This window comes from Pelodiscus sinensis, chromosome 9 (genome assembly GCF_049634645.1).
Source record: "Pelodiscus sinensis isolate JC-2024 chromosome 9, ASM4963464v1, whole genome shotgun sequence".
NCBI lineage: Eukaryota > Metazoa > Chordata > Testudines > Trionychidae > Pelodiscus > Pelodiscus sinensis.
The window spans coordinates 53,971,788-53,991,656 of NC_134719.1; the positions used below are offsets into that span (position 1 = coordinate 53,971,788).

General features: G+C 40.9%; 2 long non-coding RNA genes across 2 annotated transcripts in view; one reads left to right on the forward strand and one right to left on the reverse strand.

Annotated features, from left to right (window-relative positions):
* Nucleotides 1-451: 451 nt before the first annotated feature.
* Nucleotides 452-19,004, reverse strand: LOC142830613 (uncharacterized). Its single transcript, XR_012906025.1, has 3 exons — nucleotides 18,831-19,004; nucleotides 3,976-4,071; nucleotides 452-685 (listed from the first exon to the last, which is right to left on the reverse strand). It is a non-coding gene; the product is annotated as an uncharacterized LOC142830613 (long non-coding RNA).
* LOC142830612 (uncharacterized) overlaps nucleotides 17,282-19,869 on the forward strand; it is a 57,286-nt gene continuing 54,698 nt past the window's right edge. The window contains exon 1 of the long non-coding RNA XR_012906024.1: nucleotides 17,282-17,436. This is a non-coding gene — a long non-coding RNA (uncharacterized LOC142830612). The remainder of the gene's footprint in view (nucleotides 17,437-19,869) is intronic.

Sequence of the window (19,869 nt, forward strand, 5' to 3'; positions counted from 1 at the left end):
CAAATTTCAAGTCCCTGCTCCAAAGTCACTTTTCAGAACTGTTCGGCCGAAAGGTCACCACATTTTTTCAACAAGCAAATGTGCATTGTCTCCCTAGCCTCTCTGGTACGTCTATACAGAAAAAATAGTGCCAATGAATCTCAGAACCTGTGTCAACTGACTTGGGCTTGGAGCTCTGATGCTTCATGACTACAAATAGCAATGTAGACATTTGGCCTTACACTGGAGACCTGCCTCTGAAGCCTAGCAAGCCTTGTGCTCCACACTACTATTTTTAGCTTCAAGCACAAGACCTGTGTTTTGTAGACAACCCCCTTCTCAGGAGCAGTGTACCATTTAGGTTGAAATTCCCTCCTCTTACTCTTACACCTCTCCCCTTCCAAAAATCCCACAGCCTGAGGCAGACATCCAGTGTAGAAAATTTCAGCTCCAATGGTTAAAGTCCAGGAAAGTTGTTAGCAACTGAAAACAGAGTCTTTAATTGGAAACTTAAAACAACTTCAATAACAATGCAAGGTAAGCAGAATGGGAGAAGAGGGTCTAGAAGAGACAGGTGGCTTGCCAGATGAGCTCAGGGAGGTCTTACTGTTCATAAGGGCCACACAAAAGGGGTAACTGAAGAAGCCACATTGTTCTTGTGTGAGGCACTAACACACAGGAGGACTTGACTTGCAACATTGGTGGGCTGAAGCTTGACAAGGAAAGATAAGAACTACATACACCTATTAATTCAATCCATGAAACAGCTCAGCTCTGTTTGCCTCTGGCGGTTTGGTGTGTTTCTATGACTGCACTTCGGAATGAGGATGTTTAATTCAATTAAGGTGACAGGATGATGTACTCAGGCTTTCCATTCTTAACAGTCCCAAAGAAAAAAGGTCTTGAAAAAAAAAAAAAAGAACTGCCTGTCATGGCAAGTAATAAAGTGTTTCATTAAGGACTCTGTTATCTTATTGCCTTCACAAAAGCTTAGCTACTAGGCAGCTCTCCGGCCCCTCTTTCAGTTGCGATCTTCAATAGCGTGTCTTGGAAAGATGGACAGTTCTTTAAAATCAACGGGAAAGGTCTTTTAGACAGCACAGGCCACACTTCAAAGCTAAAAGAGACTGTTCTCCTCAGTATGCCAATAACTTAAGGCAGTTTCCTAGTGTTGCACTTCCAATATTCTGGGACCTGATCCAAAACCCACTGGCATCAAGTCTTGAGACAGACATTGGGACTTTTCATTGAGTCTCACTGATTATGGTGGGATTTGCATTGGGCCCATCTGACAATGTATTTGAGCACTGAGTTATATTTTTTAGGATGCCATCTATCTCTTTTCCTCACTAGATCTCAAAGCACTTCATAGAATCATATAACCATACAGCTGGAAAAGACCTCTGAAGGCCATGAAGTCCAGCCCCCTCCAAGGCATGACCAATCCCAATTAAATCAACCCAGCCAGGGCTTTGTCAAGCCGAGACTTAAACACCTCTAGGGATTGAGATTCCACTACTTCCCTAGATAACCCATTCCAGTGCTTCACCACCCTCCTAGTGAATTAGTTTTTCCTAATATCCAACCTGGACCTCTCCCACCACAACTTGAGACCATTGTTCCTTGTTCTGCCATCCGTCACTACTGTGAACAGCCTTTCTCCAGCCTGTTTGGAACCCCCCTTAAGGAAATTGAAGGCTGCTATCAAATCCCCCCTCACTATTCTCTTCCGCAGACTAAATAGACCCAACTCCCTCAGCCTTTCCTCGTAGTTAATATGCTCCAGCCCCCTAATCATTTTGGTCACCCTCCGCTGGACCCTCTCCAATGCATGTACATCCTTCCTGTAATTGGGGGCCCAGAACTGGGTATAAAACTCCAGATGTGGCCTCACCAGAGAAGAATAAAGAGGAATAATCACATCTCTGGATCTACTGGCAATGCTCCTCTTAATGCAACCTAATATGCCATTAGCCTCTTGGCTACAAGGGCACACTGTTGACTCATAACCAGCTTCTTGTCCACTATAATCCCCAGGTCCTTTTCTGCAGAATTTCTACTTAGCCATTCAGTCCCCAGCCTGTAACAATGCTTGGGATTCTTCCATCCCAAGTGCAGGACTCTACACTTGTTCTTGTTGAACTTCATCAGATTTCTTGTGGCCCAATAATCCAATTTGTCTAAGTCATTCTGGACTCTATCCCTGAAGGTGTTATCCCTTCATAACACCTCACAATTATCCTCACAACATGCACGTGAGATAGGGCAGTGCTCTCAATACCATTTTACAGGGGGGAACTGAGGCTCAGCAGGACTAAATGACTTGGCCAAGGCTAAACAGAAAATCTGTGACAGAAAAGGGAACTGAACCCATAGTTCCCCAGTCATTAGCCAATATGCTAACCACTAGACCTACCTATTCAGAGGATAAAATAATTTTGACACGGATTTAATAGGATCTGCAGTGGGTGTTTATAACAGATGTGATTAGTCAAAATGCAATGAAAAAATAGGCTCAGTCCTGGAGACTAACTTTCTATTCCTTTTGCCCCACTTGGAGACCTTTGTAAAAAATGATCCCACATTGACAGGAGAAGTGAGGTGATTTTCATTCCTTTCATGGAGTTCACCAACATACTAATTAATCTTTTCTGTCGGAGATGACTTACTCTTGGGGTCCCTAAAAATTGGTTGTAGTCCCACCACAACTCCTCCCTTCCCCCTTCTCTGTACTCTCAGTAAAGATACCTGTTTTGAGTAGAACAACAAAAACTTTGTATTCTTTTTTTGTCATCCATTTCCAGCCTCTGACAGAGGCTAGGGACACCATTCCTACCCATTCTGGCTAATAACCATTGATGGACTTAATGTCCATGCATTTATCTAGTTCTTTTTTGAACCCTGTTAAAGTCTTGGTCTTCACAACATCCTCTGGGAAGGAATTCCACAGGTTGACTGTGCACTGTGTTGAAGAAAAACTTCCTTTTGTTTGTTTTAAACTGGCTACCTATTTATTTCATTTGGCGACCCTTAGTTCTTATGTTATGGGAACAAGTAAATAATTTTTCCTTTTTCACTTTTTCCACATGTCATGATTTTATAGACCTCTATCATATCCCTCCTTAGCTCCTCTTTTCTAAGATGAAAAGCTCCAGTCTTTTAAATCTCTCATCATATGGTACCCATTCCAAAGCTCTACTCATTTTTGTTGCCCTTCTTTGAACTTTTTCCAATGCCAATGTATCATTTTAGAAATGAGGTGATCATATCTGTATGCAGTATTCAAGATGTGGGTGTACTATGGATTTATATAGAGGGAATAAAATATTCTGTCTTAATCTCTATCCCTTTTTAAATGATTCCTAACATTGTTTACTTTTTAGACTGCTGCAGCACATTGAACAGATGTTTTCAGAGAACTATCCACTCTCTCTTGAAGAGTTATAGCTAAATTAGTCTCCACCATTTTGTATGTATAGTTGGGATTATTTTTTTCCCCAATGTGCATTACTTTACATGTATCAACATTATATTTTATTTGCCATTTTGTTGCCCAATCACTTAGTTGTGTGAGATCTCTTTGATGCTCTCTACAGACTGCTTTGGTCTTAACTATCTTGAGTAGCTTGGTATGATCTGCAAATTTTGCCACCTCAGTATTTACCCCTTTCTCCAGATCATTTACATATAGGTTAAACAGGGCTGGTCCCAGTACGGACCCTGCGGGGCACCACTAGTTACCTCTCTCCATTCTGAAAACTTGCCATTAATTTCTACACTTTGTTTCTTGTCTTTTAACCCGTTATCAATCCATGAGAGGATCTTCCCTCTTATCCCATGACAACTGACTTTTCTTAAGAGCCTTTAGTGGAGGGATCTTCCATTTCCAGGCAGCTTTAACTAACCTTTGTACTGCTGGAGTGAAAGCCCAAGATTTGAAGCTAAATGTTTGAGCCTTCAAAGTCAATTTTGAAAAGTGATTTTTAAAGTGCTTACCTAGCCACTGGGAACTGAATGGAGAATGTAAGGTTCTTTCTGACAGCCAACCAGACAGCTTGTAGTCCACTGAGCTGAATGTCTCTCTCCCTTTCTCTAGAATGGACAAAAACAAACAAATATTTTAATCACAATGGGCCTGATGGAGTGGTACCATCCTGAAATGGAACAACAGCTGTAATATCTTCGCTGAAGGGAAACATACCTGTTTCGTCACTTCTGTAAGCTCCATTAACTTCATGAAAATCAGTGGGACATGGGTAAACAAGCCACACTCCACTGACTTCAATGGATTCTACTGAGTTATACCTGCTGAGGATCTGTCACAATGGAGCCTTACAACTGGTGCAATAAAGTGACCTCAGAGAAACGTTGTCAGATATGAAGGTTTAGAACTTGCACAAGAACAGGGTAAACTATTAAATCAGATGTACATTAATATTCACTTCACACCCCTCCTCAGTTATATAAGAAAGTAAAGTAACAGCTTACAGACTAGTTTCTGTAGGTGTAACAATATAACATTCAAGAGGAAAGTAAAATATTGCTTTTTAAATCACTTTTTAAGGTTTAAAATGGGCTTGTACATTTATAGGTAGCTATTTTTCAACCCCGTCTTGTTGTATTTTTCAGGCAATTCTTGCATTTTTAGCACTACAACAAAAAAAGCAGGACTGCCAACTTCCACACTTCTTTTAATATATGCTCTATTAATCAAAGTTCTGGTGGAATTTAATTCTGTTCTTTTGGAAGTCTATCATTAGCAGTAGTTTCAGAAGAAAGCATCTGCCCATTTCAGGTCTTACCCCATCCTCCTCTCCTCTTACCTCAAATCTTTATTCTGCTTGTAAAGCCCAGAAGCCTTTTTCTTATCGCCAGATGCAAACTTCATGTCCAGATATCTGAGGGTTCTTGAAAATTTCAGGACCCAACTCTCAAATGTTCTGTTCCATTCTGAACTGTTTATATCTGATATCATCTTTGCAGTGGCAGAAGCACCTTCCCAAGGCACAAAATAACTGAGATGGAAACCCTCAGCAGGTACCTATGACACAGCAATCCTCTATGAAATGCTGAGGTAAATCAGGAGTAATTCCTTGGAAAGCAGTTTGTATTTTTGAATGTATAGTTGAAATTACATTTTTCTGTGTTCATTACTTTGCATTTATCAACATCGAATTTCATCTGGCATTGTGTTGCCCATCACCCAGATTTATGAGATCCCTTTGTAACTCTTTTCAGTTAGCTTTGCACTTAACATCTGCAAATTTTGCCACCCCACGTTTACCCCTTTTTCAAAACATTTTTATGAATAAGTTGAACAACATTGATCCCAATGCAAACTACTCCTTTAATTGGAATGCCCTGAATATTTTCATGATCATCTAATGATCCTTCAATTACTGGAATGGCAAAATTTTTGTTGTCTTAATCACCCTGCCCACCTCTGTTTATACAGCCAGTCCCCGAGTTGAGAATGGTCAACTTATGACCCTTCGCAGTTACGACCAAAGCTGTTGTAAATGGCAGACTCCGAGTTACGAACGCGACCCACGCTTACGACCAGCACGGTCACGTGTAACTCAATGGGGTCCGACTTACGAATGAACCAAGTTACGACCAATTGCTTGGTCCATAACCAGTTCATAAGTCGGAGAGAGGCTGTATATAAACTCCTTGCCCCACAGGCAAAGCTGGGAGCAGTGCAGGCTAGGGCCTGCGCTTTAAGCAATGTCTACACTGCAGAGATTTTCCTGGATACTAGAGGTATCTGCTGCGTCCAAGGAACACGTCCACTTTTCTGAAAAAAAAAAAATCAGAAAAGTAGACATACTTTTAGGCATTCCTGTAAACCCCATTCTTTGAGGAAGAAGGGATGTTCTGAAAGAGGTTTTTTCCCCTGACATTTGGCCTTGTGTAGACAGGTCAAATGTTGGAAAAGCCTCTTTTGGAAGAAAAGTGGAAAAAGATACACAAATTGCAATTCGCAACCTGTGGATCTTTTTCTGACTTTTCTTTGTAGTGCAGACATAACCTTAAGCAGACACCAAGTATGAAATGCAAAGGTTCAAACTTCAGAGGGGGCTATAGATAGCACCTAACCCCCCTTCAATGGTACCCATGCATTTTCACCAAATCATATAAGCTCTAAATTTACTCTATAAGCTTCAGTGGATGACATTGTCTTTGGGGAATTAGGTTTTGGGGTGGAGAGATTGTATCATATTCAATGCCCAATACAGCAGTGAGTTTTGAACAGCAGAATCAATTCTTCCCTGATAGATGTAGATGGAACATTCCAACACTTTGCACCAGACTAGTGGGTTATAAAGGTCACTCAGATGCCCTTGCTTCTGCAAATTGCTTTATGCTATAATCAATGTCTCTTTCACAAGGAAAGAGAGGGAAATGGTACCTTCAGTTCTAGCAACTGACAAGATCATTTAGGTCAGATTAAATATTTCACACAGTCTGCAATATGGACAAAATTATAGATTAGATGTATGCACAAACATTTGGTGCTGTGCTACAAACCCTAGCAATGGAAAAAATGACTAATGCTGCACAAAAGCTCTGATTTGTGAGCGGTGAATATAAGTGACACTTCTGAAATTGCCATGCTGGATATGCATAATAGATACAAAACCACATCTCCTTGTAGCTGCAGCACGTGTGCTCACAGCAAGGCAGCTATTAGAATTATTTCATAGGGCCAGATTCTGCCAGCTTCATCGTAGATGCACAATGGATGAAGAAAAGAGCTTCCATCACCGCTGGGTCTCTGCATGGGGGTTTGAGACTCCATCCTTTCCCCATGACCCCAGAAGATGCTAATGCATCCAAGAAAAGGAGGAGAAGGTGAGGCTGTGGCTCTGCCCATACCACCTTTCACCAGGTTCGTGCAGTCTGAGATTGTGCTACAGAATTCAGCAAGCACTTCTGATGGAATCTAATCTAGGCCACTCCCCACAAGAGTTATGCAGAGAGAGGGTAAGATGTTTCTTTCACTAATTATTTCCACTTGGATTAGAAATCTTATCCTTCTAAAGATCCCAGTGAAATGAATTCTACAGTCCCTCTGGAATGCATTGAGGGTGGTCGCCAATCTGGGACACCAGAGGAATGAATTGTTCCATGTGACTTTTCTGGCAAGCAATATTTCAGCTCCAAACTCTCAAGAGAAAGACTCTCAGAAGGTTTGTTGATACCCAAATTGAAACAAAAGCATGAACATCGTCTAAGTACCAACTAAGGTTGCAGAAACAGTGGGATGAAATCCATGCTTCACAAATCTGGCCACAGTTGATCCAAGGTTAATTTTTGATTGCGTGCAAGTTTCAAATGAAATATCCCTCTTAAAATAAGGGATAAGGGATCTTTCAGAAAAGGCTTTATTTTCCGAAAGATCCACGTCTAAACTGGCGCTTTTTTCTGGCAAAGCTCCGTGCCGAAAAAAAGCAGCAGCCATTTTTATGCTAATGAAGCGGGGGAGATTTAAATCTCTGCTTCATTAGCAATTGCAATACATCTAATTTGCATCCCTTTGACGAAAAAGAGATGCAATCTAGACGTAGCCTCCATGTTTAGAAATCAAAGCACTTTACAAACTTTCAAGAATTAATCTTCCCAGGGCTGCTGTGACCTAGATATTACCACCACTTGTAATTGAATGGCAACAGAATCAGAAGTGTTTAAGTAACTTCCCCACATGGGAAGATCAGCGGAGTCCTATATCTCCTCACTGCGAGCCTATATTTGTTTCTTCAACAGACAAGCAGAATGTATTTTTTTTAGAAGGACAGAGATACTAGGTCCTGTAGAGTGTAAACAGCAATGTACGTCCATTACTTTCTCTTCAAAATATTGTCTCATTCTCATGATAGCAGCTGCATGAACACAACCGTCTATATTACTCAATCCTCCTTGCTGTTAGCTACAACATTTTCCCACTCTTTCCTATATGTGCCATTCACAAACTAGCAATATGGATTTAAATGTGAATTGAGGGCTGCCCTGCTACTGAATGAAAGATTATCATCCTCAAATTACTGGACAAGGTATTATGGATTGTATGGGCATAGCCCTGCATTTATCTTGCTCGTGTTGGCAATTGCCACTAAACATTGAAACAAGACAGCTGACATACCTGACTAATGCTGCTAATGTCCCACTGTGCACTTTGACAGGAACTTGAAGTCAGAAAAATGCAAGGTGGATGGAACTTTGTCAGTCATAAAAGAAAATAGATGTGACCACCGTAAAGCACCACCATATTAGATGCAACTTGTTTGCAAACCACTTTATAATTAAAATTCTAAAGCTTAAAACTTTTGTAAAAACATTAAAACCTTTGTGTTTTGTCTTTTAAAAAAAACCTATGCCCTCTTTCTCTCATCAGAGTATTTGACTTTTGGGGCTTCCCTGGAAGTCATATATAAGGGGTAAATATATAAGGGTATGTCTACACTACCCTCCTAGTTCGAACTAGGAGGGTAATGTAGGCATTCCACACTTGCAAATGAAGCCCGGGATTTGAATTTCCCGGGCTTCATTTGCATAAGCGGGGCTCCGCCATTTTTAAATCCCCGCTTGTTCGAACCCTGTGCCGCGCGGCTACACGCGGCACGAACTAGGTAGTTCGAACTAGGAAGCTGCGCGGCATAGGGTTCGAACAAGCGGAGATTTAAAAATGGCGGAGCCCCGCTTATGCAAATGAAGCCCGGGAAATTCAAATCCCGGGCTTTATTTGCAAGTGCGGTATGCCTACATTACCCCGCTAGTTCAAACTAGCGGGGTAGTGTAGACATACCCTAACATATAACCTGCAAGGAGGTTTAATGGTAGTTTGAATTAGGAGCTTTAATTCAAACTACCTAGTCCGTGCCATGTGTAGCCGCGGGCAGGTAGTTCGAACTACGAGGCATTTAAAAATGGCGGTGCCCGGGAACATGCAAATGAAGCCCGGGATATTTAAATCCCGGGCTTCATTTTCAAGTTCGAATGCCTACATTAGCCATCCTAGTTCAAACTAGGGTGGCAGTGTAGACATACCCTTAGGGACTCTATTGCCCACTTTATGGCTAAGGTTTCCTTCTCTATTGTGGCACACACTTGTTCCCCAGGGAATAATTTCCTACTCAGATATAACACTGGGTGCTCTTTGCCACCGATATCCTGCATTAGCACAGCTCCCAATCCCACTGCTGATGCATCGATCTGTAAAATAAATTCCTTAGAAAAGTAGGGTTGCACCAGTACTGGGGCTTGTGTAAAGGCTTGACCTTAGCTGCTTGAAAGCCTCTTCACAGTATTCACTCCATATCACCCGCTTGGGTTGATTACCTCTAGTTAAGTCTGTTAGAGAGGTTGCCATAGATGCAAAATTTGGTATACACCTTCTGTAGTAATCCACCAGACCCAAAAACTGATGTACCTGCTTCTTGGTTGTAGGAGTGCAGTACTCTGTAAGGGCCTGGACTTTGCTCACCAGGGGTTTTAATTTCCCCTTTCCTTCCGTGAGGTCCTCTCCCATTTCCACTACACACTTTCTCCCATATCTCCGGCCCAGGGCCCCAGGTCCGCTGGTCGCGGTAGGAGGTCTATTAACAAGGCTTCCTGAGGGTTCCATTTCTTTATTAGGTTAACATGATATACCTGGGTACTACGTCATTTTCCCACGAAGTGTATTTCATAGACCACCAACCTTAACCTCCGAATAATCTCGAAGGGCCCCTGCCATTTTGCCATTAGCTTAGATTCTCTAGTGGGTAACAAGAGAAGCCCCCTATCTCCGGGCTTAAATTGGACTGCTCTGGACAAATAGGGGGTGAGGAGGGTGGCCCAATGCTCATTAGGCCACCGTGCCACCGTGGCTACTCTTTCAAACATCATGAGATATGCCTGAAGGTCATCCTGAGGTCCCATTTTGGAAAGGCGTATTGGTAACTGGAGCACCCTGGCAAGCTCTCCAGCTGCTGGCGAGTGCGGGGCTCGGGAGGTGTTCTGGCTGCTGCATCCCATGCCCCATCACATGGGGTAATCAATGGTTTAACAGCAATGATTACACCAAGTGCCCCATGATTTCCTCTAAACCTAATGCTGAATTGTACTGATCCACATAATGCTTTACTTATTTAAATGACAAGCCACTGTGTCCAGGAATGTAAAGGAATAAACATACTCATTAGGTAAATGAATACATACATCCAAATGCAACAACAAGCAACACATGCTGCAACAATGAGACAAGTTTGTTAAGTAAACTGATATTTATATTGTTGAAAATATTATCAAGGTATCCTGGCCCATTAGGGGCATGTCTACACTACTGCATTATTTCAATATAACTCACATTATTTCAAAATAACAAAATGAATGTCCACACAGCAAGCCCATTATTTCGAAATTATTTCCAAATAAGAGACTTCTTATTCCCGAATAATAAACCCTCATTTCAGGAAAAATAACGCCAATTTCAAAATTGTCGTTTCAAAATAGCCGTAGTGTGGACTCTCCACTGATGCTATTTCGAAATAGTTCCTCCCCAGGGCCATTTAAAGTAATTACTCCTCAGTGCTTCCTGAGACTCTAAATTGAGGTAGCATGTCCACATTAGGGGAACCTGCCTCGAACTAATTTTGAGGCTTCCGTGTAGTGTGGACAGGCTATTTCAAAATAGTTATTTCGGGAGTTATTATTCCAAAATAACTTATTTTGAAATACCCTTGTAGTGTAGACATACCTAGGAGAATTATCAAGATGATGCTTTAGTCTTCAGAAATTATGCTGTCCAGCATAAAAATGGAATATTTGAAGATAGCTATGATTTCTGCAGCTGGACATCTGGCCCAAATTTCCAAGTATGTGCTTACAGTTTGCACATGTGATATGTCCAATGCAATCCAGGAATTTGGGTAGGAGGGGAAGAATAGGCAGACTGAGGAGTCACACCTGCATTCATCACGTTGATCATGCATTCATCCTGTGTGATCTAGGACAAGTCAATTTCTCTTCTTCTGTTCCCTCATCTGTAGAATGGGGATAATATTTCCCTGCCTCATAGCAGTGTTGTGAGATTAAGATGTGAGGTACTAAGACAGATAGTGAGGACCATATAAGTATCAGAGGGTAGGTCTACACTACAAAGTTAATTCGAACTAACGGACATTAGTTCGAATTAACTTTGATAGGCGCTACACTAGCGCTCTGCTACTTTTAACTTAATTCGAACTAGCGGAGCGCTTAGTTCGAACTAGGTAAACCTCATTCTACGAGGACTAAGCCTAGTTCGAACTTACTAGTTTGAATTAAGGGGTGTGTAGCCCCTTAATTCAAACTAGTGGGAGGCTAGCCCTCCCCAGCTTTCCCTGGTGGACACTCTGGCCAACACCAGGGAAACTCTATTGCCCCCCTCCCGGCCCCGGACCCCTTAAAGGGGCACAGGCTGGCTACGATGCCCATGCCTTACTAGGCACATTGATCAGGGCGAAAACAAGCATGAAGTTTTTGTGTTCATATTTTTGCTACTCAAGATCTGTTTGGCCCTTGTTATGATCAAGCTAAACACTTTTCAACGTGTGAAAGGGATAACTCTAGGAAACAAAATAGAGAGCATCTTGTGTATACTGGGGAAACCATGGTACCACTTATTGATTGATTTAGTAGATGAGATAGTGTCACTCAGAGCTCCAAGGTGATGGATTTTCACTGCACTAATGAGAATGGACAACACAGCTGTATTAAACCATTATTAAAGTGATTTGTTTTCAAACCAAGTGGTCTTTTTCCAAAGGACGCATAGAAATGTTTCAACCAGGATTTAAAACAAGAAAAAAAAATAAGGATTTTGGGAGTTTTCATTTTGGGAACTCAACTTTAAGATAAGCTTAAAACATTTTAGTCTCAGGTGCACAAAAGTGTTGTAGCTTGCTATGTGTCTTTGAGAAGGTATCAGTCTACTAGAAGACACCTTCTACCTTTAATCTAGGGAGAATGTCCAGAAGACATGAAGTAGCGAGTTAGAAAACTATTACAGAAAAAAAAAAGCAAGCAGTCCTGTGGCACCGTAGAGACTAACAAATGGTATCACAAAAAAAGTATCAGTGACACATAAAATTCCAGCTGCACTTCATTAATTCTGGCATTCACCAGGGTCCAATGTACTCATTTCAGACATTTCAGAAAGATAAAATAGGGTTCAAAAACTTGATATAATCAATCTAAATGATCCTGAGAAGGATATGAGTTTTGGACAAGACCACAATGTCTATATAATAGTCTCTCATCTGTGTAAATTAGCCTGCTTAGACTATTTATATCATTTGAACGCTCAGTCGTACATAAATCTGGCTTTCCCCACTCCCTTTTCACTACTTTTAGAAGTGGATCCTAAGTGCCAGGTGAGGGAGTTTAGGACTGTACCTATGTACCTGTGAACATTTTGACTGAATGGAAACCAGACACCTTTATCCTAAATGAGGCTTTGAAAATCTCTCCATGATCATTAGTTAGGGGAATCAGTTATTCTCTCATTCACTTCTTTAGCTAAAACATGGATATTTTATGATGTGCCCAACTACAATTTAGGCATATTGACTTAACCAGCCAAAGGTCTATAGGTGCTCTGTTGTCATGAATTTGTTTAATTTAGTCTTGCATTGCTGTTTCTAATAATGATATTTTGCACATAATTAATTACTAAAAATTTGCCATTGCTGTGTAGATGCATATTGATTTATTTGTTCTCCCTCTGCTCATTTGCTATATCATTAAATTGCCTAGACACCAAAAGCTCTAAATGTAAGGACCTGAAATATTAACAGGTTACATCACCTCATTAAGAAAAAAAAAAGCTATCTTATTTAAAGTCTACGTTATCTAACCTTCATATGCTGACATCACATTTACCCAAGACATTCTTAATGCTTGTTGAACCTTTAAAACATCAGAGACTGGGTGGGAAGGGATTTCTTCAGCTCCAGTAGGAATTGGCAGGGCTTGTCTAAATGAGCCCTTGGTTTGCTGCAAGCCAGGATGTAAATCTACTCCATACCAGCTTGTTGTGGACCTGCTACTGCATGATAAAAGCTCCCTAATGTGCATTGAACTACTACCATTTGAAAGTGAGTAGGTAAACCAACGTACACTAAGAAATGTTTAGTGTGTTGTACAACACTGCCAGTTTGTTCATGGCAAACTGAGGTGTAAATCTACCTCTCGCTAATTCATATAGACAGGCCCTTATTTCACAGGTAACTACAATTTCTCCTATTAGACCCAGAACTTCCTAAAAGAAATGGCTTAAGTTCATTAGGGAGAGAGAAACTATATTATAGCAGTTACTAGATTTATTTTAATAATTGCTATTTGGAGGGTATTTTTTTAAATTTGTATTGATTACTTCAAATGTACAGCTGGCCCTGAAGCTAAAAGCATGGATTTTCTGCTAGTACAGTAGAGCAAGAAAAGCTTCTCTGGGACATGCTTATGCCTTCTTCATCTCTGCTCTTGCTTAAGTTGGAAGAGCCTGGGATTTGCACTACCTGTGATCACCTAGGGAACATGTCTCAGCTGGGAGTTTGTGGTATCCACTGCGACATGGTGATTTCCTTTCCATATCTCAGGAGTCACTATGCTATGTCTGGCATGATTTTCCAGAAATGCTTTTAATGGAAAAGTTTTCTATTAAAAGCATTTTCGGAACAGAGCGTCTAGATTGGCACGGACGCTTTTCCGCAAAAGCACTTTTTGCGGAAAAGCGTCCATGGCCAATCTGGACGTGCTTTTGTGCAAAAAAACCCCGATCCCCATTTTCACAAGCGGGGCTTTTTTGCAGAAAATAAATCTGAGCTGTCTACACTGGCCCTTTTGCGCAAAAGTTTTACTCAAAATGGATTTTTGCCTGAACGGGAGCAGCATAGTATTTCCGCAAAAAGCACTGATTTCTTACAGTAGGAAGTCAGTGCTTTTGCGGAAATTCAAGAGGCCAGTGGACAGCTGGCAAGTTTTTCTGGAAAAGTGGCTGATTTTCCGGAAAAACTGGCCAGTCTAGACACAGCCAAGAAGTCTCCCCCAAGTAGGGAGCCACAGATATTTTCTCTCCCTTCACACTGCCTGAAAATGCAGTGAGGTGATAGAATCTGTCAAAGTCTTGAAGGTCATGAATGAGTCATGCTTAAAATCCCCTAGTGTGAGTTATGTATTAATATCTGCAGGATCCATTCAGATCACTTAATGTACAGAATTAGTGCATGCTAGATTTTATGCCCTTCTGGTGTAGATTAATTAATTATATAGTTAAGTGTTTACAAGGGATTGGGTCCTTCTTAGGATTTCATCCTTCATCTGCTTACTGGAGCTTTCATATTCCTGCACAGAACATTCCTCTTTGGTTTTAAGAGGGTTCCAGATTACACCTGAAACCTTTGGGGTAAAATTTAGATCACTTAAAAGAGGGACTAGGCTAAGCAATGTGGTTTATGTGAACCAAATGAGAGATCTGCTAATAAAGTGGGTCAGAGAGAAAGGAATTACAGGCTTTGAAAGGATGTGTGGTCTGGTTGTTCAGGAGCAATTCCTGAACATGGATAATGATGATACAAAACAGTGTTTATGGGATAAAAACAGGTAGAATCATGCAGAATCTCTTGCTTCTGCTGACGAGGCTTCTACTGACTCAGGGACTGTCACAATTATGGAGTGGAGCACCCCAGACAGGGCCTGAGAGGCTCAATGCCCTGCCTCAAAGGGGGCTGGGCTTACAACCTTGTGAGAGTAATGTACATTTTGGGGGAAAACTTTTGTACATGCTAGGGATAGAGACAAGGAAATCCCATGAGCATGCAGCTTCTAAGTGAATAAACAGGCTGGCAGCCTTGCTCAGCAGCCAGGGCAAAACAAACCTTCACTACTATGTGGAAAGGGAAACTGAGGCACACAACCTCATGGCACTGGTGGCTAAAGCCAAGACACCTACACATTAAAAGACATTGCTATTTGCAGTCTGGGGGTATTGCTATATCTCAAAGGCTACGTCTAGACTGGCCACAAATTCCAGTAAAGGGATGCAAATCAGGTAAGTCAGCATAGGGAAATCCGCGGGGGATTTAAATATCCCCCGCGGATTTAAATAAACATGTCCACCGCTTTTTTTCCGGCTTGGCCAATACCAGGTGCCATAGAGGGAATGAATAGGACATTTAATCATCAAAGGATCCCACCTCTGTCACCTATTACCAGCCTCCGACAAACAGCATTGATAGACCCATCTTCCATTAATTTATCTAGTTCTTTCTTGAACCCTGTTAAAGTTCTGGTCCTATGTTTCCCTATATGAATTACTTTGCATTTATCAACATTAAAATTCATTTGCCATTTTGTTGCCTGATCACCTTGTTTTGTGAGAGCATTTTGAAGCTCTTCACCATCTGCTCTGGTCTTAACTATTGTGAGCAGTTTAGTATCATCTGCAAACTTTGCCAATTCGCTGTTTACCCCCATTCTTCAGAACATTTATGAAAATGTTGACTAGAATGGGTCCCAATACATCACTTGTGGAAGTATCACTAGTTATCTGCCTCCATTCCGAAAACTAATAATTTATTCCTACTCTTTGTTTCCTATATTTTAACCAATTATGAGTCCATGAGAGGACTTCCCTCTTACTTACGACAACTTACTTTACTTTAGAGTCTTTATTGAGGGACTCAAAGTCAAAGACTTTCTAGAACTATAAGTACATTATATCCACTGGATCCCCCTTGTCCACATGCTTGTTGATGCCCTCAAATAATTCTAGTAGGTTAGTGAGCCATGTTGACTTTTCCCCAAACAATTCTGTTCTTTACTATAGTTTCAACTAATTTGCCCAGTACTGATGTTACTTACTGGTCTGTAATTGTCAGGAACACCTCCAGGGTGCTTTTAAAAGATTGGCATCACATTAGTTATCTTCCAGGCATTTGGCACAGAAGATGATTTAAAGGAGAAGTTACAAACCACAGCTAGTACTTCTGCAATTTCACATTTGAGTCCTTTCAGAGCTTTTGGTAAGTGCCATATGATCCTGATGACTTGTGACTCTTTAGTTTATTAACTTGTACCAAAACCTGTTCTAATGATACCTCAATCTGTTACAGTTCCTCAGATTTGTCACCTAAGAAAAATGGCTGAGGTTTGGAAATCTCCCTAACATTTTCAGCCGTGAAGACTGACACAAAAATTCTTTTAGTTTCTGCACAATGTCCTTATTGTCCTTGAGTGGTCCTTTACCATTTCAATTGTCCAGTGACCCCACTGTTTGTTTAGCAGGCTTCCTGCTTATGACATACTTAAAAAGTTTTGCTATTTATTTTTTGAGTTTTTGGCTAGCTGTTCTTCAAATTCCTTTTTGGCCTTCCTTATTTTATTTTTGATACTTCATTTAACAAAGTTTATGCGCCTTTCTATTTTCCTCATTAAGACTGAACTTCAATTTTTTAAATCATGCCTTTTTATCTCTGCTTCTTTTATTTGGTTGGTAGCCCATGGTAGCACTTTTTCTCTTACTCTGTGTGGGTTGTGTTTTTTTTTTTTTAATTTGGGTATATATTTAAGTTGAGACTCTATTATGGTATCTTTGAAAAGTTCCCATGCAGCTTTCAGGGATTTTACTTTTGTCACTGTCTCTTTTAATTTCTGCTTAACTAACCTTCTAATTTTTGTATAATTCCCGTTCTGAAATTAAATGCCAGAGTATTGGGCTGCTGAGGTGTTTTTCCCACCAAAGTAATATTAAATTTTATTATATTATGGTCACCATTTCCAAGCATTATTAACTTCTTGGACCAGATTCTACACGCCACTTAGGACTAAATCAAGAATTGCCTCTCTTCTTTTGAATTCCAGAACTAGCTGCTCCAAGAAGGAAGCTGTCTAACTTGCAAGAACAGATTAAAAGAACTACTGTTAGGGTGAGCAACTGCATGTAACAAGTTTCTTAGTGTATTACGCTTACCTGGCATGTTTTGTTTTATTTTGATTAATAACTTACTTTGATCTGCCTCCTATTACTGCAACCACTTAAATCCTACGTTATACTTAATAAAATCACTCTTGTTTATTAATAAACCCAGTGTAAATAATTGTTTCTTTGGTAGTGTAGGAAAAAGAGCCTAAAGCATGGGCCTGGTTCTTGAACCAAGCAAGCAAGAGTTATAATATGGGTAACAGACAGGCCGTGTTAAAAGCAGATGTTTGCCTGCAAGTCAGTGTCTCTTGGCACTGGGCCTGGTAGCACTGCTAAAAGAACATGAAATATGTAAATACATTCTGCCAGGACAGTACAGGGACAACAAGCTGAGCACATAATAAAATAGTTTGAAACAACAAGAGTGAAAGCAGAACAATGGGGAGTAAATGCTTTGGAGGAAAGTACAAGGGAAGATACCAAGCGTGTCATTAATATGGAAGATGATACATAAGGTGTGTATTATAGTTTCCTTATTTTTGTTTATAAATGTTGTGGTAACTTGACTTAACTTTTTAGCCGGCCTGGGGGCAATAGTAAAATCCATACTATTGATTAAGCCGCATTTATTGTCACGGGTACAAACACATAGGGACTCAGAGGCCATTTAGCTACTGATGATTATTGTACTTCGTTCAACTGACTTGAGTGGCTTCATATCTTATCTGAATCAGTGGTCTTTGAGGTCTCCCATGCACAGCTGGCATGATATAAGGAGGAAGCATATAAAAACACATGCAGCCAAACATTTATCACTACTAACGGAGCAGAAGACCTGTCAAGATTCACACCAGTGAATTCTGAATTTACTTCATCAGTGACCTGACCTACTACTTTAGTGACCCTGACTACTGATCTGTTAAGTAAGCAAGCTATCCACTATAGTAATCATGATTTTAAACTGTAATTTTAAACTGGATATTAAAAATGTTAGATGAGTTGGAAGGTATGACAGTGGATGTGCTAGACTGAAGCACCTTCGCTCCTGCAGAATACATTGTACAGATGTAGCATGTCTGGTAATTACTCCATCTCAGCAAAAGGTGGAAGTTATGTCTGCAGGACAGTATTTCCTGCCAACAAAGCATGATATAGATACCATGTCGCAGTGTATGCACACTACATCACTTGAGGCGTGGAAACCCAGGGAAGTGTATGTCACCTAGTCAGCTGCTAGGATGTCAACAATGTCTGTCGGTCTGTAAAACAACCCTCAGTCTAGGGTAGTACAGCCTAATGGCTTGAGTCAAGAGCAACAAGAGTTAATGGCACCAGCTCTTAGTTCAGAGCGGCACAGTATAGTAGCTAGAATCAATAGGGCTACATCTAGACAAGCCTCTTTCAAAGACAGCGTCTAGACTATAAGCAGATTTTTAAAAAAAGCGAGTCACTTTTTCAAAAGAGAGTCTAGACGCTCTATTTCTAAAAAGCACAATTTGCATTCAACAGTGCCTTTTTTCAAAAGAATACTTTTGAAAAAAGGCATTATTCCTTGTAAAATGAGGTTTACCACAATCGAAAAAACTGCCACATTCTTTCAATTTACTTTCAAAAGAACACAGCTGCAGTCTAGACAAAGGTGAAGTTTTTTTTAAAAAAAGGCTACTTTTTTTGAAAAAACCTTGTAGTCTAGACATACCCTCGGAGTAGCCCTCAATTCAGGGCAGCACAGCCAATGGCCAGAGTCAATAATTTGGGGCAACAGCTCCAGTAGGGGAACCGGGGCTCACCCTACTATACCAGGCCCTGACCCAGGGTCCTGTGAATGGCAGAGTGCTCCATCACTCACTCAGTGAGGAATCCAACTGCAACATGCCAATTCCCCCACCCTCTCTGGGTCACTTCCTACCAGATTTGGTGCAGGGACATTCCAAGTGGCCTCTGGGTTCTCCAGGTCCACTTCAATTGCCTCTTCCTAGGGCTTCTCTGGTGCTGGTAGCTCCAAGTGGTCTCCCAGGTCTCTGGCTCCCACCATCTGGGTCTCTGGGTGGAGAATCTCTGGAGCTCCTACTGGAGGTCCTTCTTCTCCAGTGGCCAGCCCAGAATGAGCTGAGCTACTCCCTTTTATATTGCTCCAGCATTTGAAGCATGCCCAGTCTGGGTGGAGAGGTGGGACTTACTCTACCAATGGGGTTTTAACCCCTCCTGATTCTGTGCGAGGTATGAGCCCTCCCTTCTCCCTCTCCCTCCATCACATAGCACTTTAAGCCAATGCAACTTATGACACTAAGGGCAGTGTTTTTATACTCCCCTGAGCAACAGTAGAGGTAGTGTAGATAAGCCCTAAGTCTGTGTAACTCCCATGAACCTTTCTTCCTCTTTGCTTTACCACCTTTCCACCTCCATGTACTCTATTTTTATTTTCCCTTCTTTCCCTCTTCCTGTGCTCTGTGCTCCATTAAGGTGAACCTACATTTAAATGTGACTGGGAATAAAGATTTTTTCCTTGTCTGCACTTCAGTTTAGAGTCATGTTCACTAGCACATATTAAAGTATGTAGAAGCAGAAGTTGTAGCACATAAGCTCCTGGGGAATCTGCTTCTCAGATTTGCTGACAGCAAAAAGGTGTGTAGGACTGCATAGAATTCAGGAATATATTTTCATTTATTGCATTAAACATGCTGAAGTGGAGCCCTTTTCCTCCACAGAAGCAACACAAAGATATTTTAAAGAGCTCTTGACATGTGAAGGGAAAGCTCAATGTTTGTTTGGTTTCTTTGTGTGTGTGTTTTTTTATTAATCTAGCCAAACTGAGAAGTAATTGCTTATGGAAGTGTAACTTGAGAAAAATACAAATCTAATCCCTAACCTAGCCTTAGAGAAATGCAGACTTTAAATAAGAGGAAACTAATAAAGGCTCAGGCTTTTCAAAAGAAGCACACGGATTT